General features: G+C 40.3%; 1 protein-coding gene across 1 annotated transcript in view; it reads left to right on the forward strand.

The window, feature by feature from the left end:
* LOC106812527 (GTP-binding protein REM 1-like) overlaps positions 1-1,709 on the forward strand; it is a 69,090-nt gene that overhangs the window by 51,688 nt on the left and 15,693 nt on the right. The gene's annotated exons all lie outside the window — the stretch shown is intronic.

The raw sequence follows: 1,709 nt of genomic DNA on the forward strand, positions 1-1,709 counted from the left end.
AGATAGATAGATAGATAGATAGATAGATAGATAGATAGATAGATAGATAGATAGATAGATAGATTGATAGATAGATAGATAGATAGATAGATAGATAGATAGATAGATAGATAGATAGATAGATAGCTAGATAGATAGATAGATAGATAGATAGATAGATAGATAAATAGATAGATAGATAGGTAGATAAATGAATAGATAGATAAATGAATAGATAGATAAATGGATAGGGGGGGGGTGAAGATAGAGCAAGACGGTATGTCTCCCAGCACGCCTTAAGACTGATGAAAGCACTACGATTCAAGGAGATAGGCGGTGCTTGACACGCGTACCGCCATGTTCGCTATTTCCTCTTCTATTGATGTCATAAATAACGAATTCTGTGAAGCATTCGGTGATTCACTGCTGCCCCTGAGAGTCTGCTACCGAAGGATTATTATCTACTTCTGACAAAACCGCTGTTCGTACGCGTACCTTCAGTATCTCTCCATCTTCGCCTACTTTTTGCACCTCGACCGGAAGTAGACGCGGTATGCGTGCACAGCGCAGTCGGCGCGCGAGTGTACCAGAGCCGTATATAGACATATACTCTATATATATAAGTATATATAGGTATGTATCTCTATATACGGCTCTTGCGTGTACGCGCTGACAGCGGCCTCTGGTGCGTTAATTCTGAACTCCTACCTACACGACAACCGATCCCCGACGCTCAGTCTCCGTTATATATCACGATAGCAAATCCAAGGACGGCAGTTGGTCGGTTGGTGCGGGTGTCATAGCAGTCTCATGATATTTAGAGTGATTCGATGCGATAAGAGTCGTATCGAAACATTCCAGTTATAATAATTATTATTATAGAATGAATCGCGAAGTAATAAATCTAGTCAAATCTATTTGTATACGGCAGGATCATGATGATTAGAGTGATTCAATGTAATAAGAGTCTTATCGGAACATTCCAGTTGTATAAAGAATGAATCGCGAAGTAATAAATCTATTCAAATCTATTTGTATACAGCAGGATCATGATGATTAGAGTGATTCAATGTAATAAAAGTCGTATCGGTACATTCCAGTTGTATATAGAATGAATCGCAAAGTAATAAATCTATTCGAATCTCTTTGCATCTACAATGAAACCCAGATACAAAGGTTGCATCACAGCGCTATATAGTTATATATAAAATGTGAAAGCTAAGTAAATGCCATATAGCAGCAGTCCAGTTGTATCTAGAATAAAATCGCAAAGCAAATGTCGTATCTCAGCAATCCAATTATGCATAGACTACAAACGTGAAGCAAGTGTCGCAGAAGCATAGCTGTCTCCAGAGAGCAATTATGAAGCCATGCATGCAGGGCCGTAACAACCTATTGTTTTCGATCAACACCGGTGCGAGAGAGAATGGTTGGCGAGTAACACTAGAGGGGAAACATGATGCGCCGACCTCATGCGATTGCATTCGTTAGCAAAGTGTACGAAAGAGGTCGCTGACACACAATAATTATATATACTCAAGCACGCACGCACGCACGCACGCACGCACCCACGCACGCACGCACGCACGCACGCACGCGACTTGACTACTACTACTACTACTACTACTACTACTACTACTACTACTACTACTACTACTATACTACTACTACTACTACTACTACTACTACTACTACTACTACTACTACTACTACTACTACTACTACGTACT

Source organism: Priapulus caudatus, unplaced genomic scaffold (genome assembly GCF_000485595.1).
Source record: "Priapulus caudatus unplaced genomic scaffold, Priapulus_caudatus-5.0.1 Scaffold657, whole genome shotgun sequence".
In the NCBI taxonomy this organism is placed as follows: Eukaryota; Metazoa; Priapulida; class Priapulimorpha; order Priapulimorphida; family Priapulidae; genus Priapulus; species Priapulus caudatus.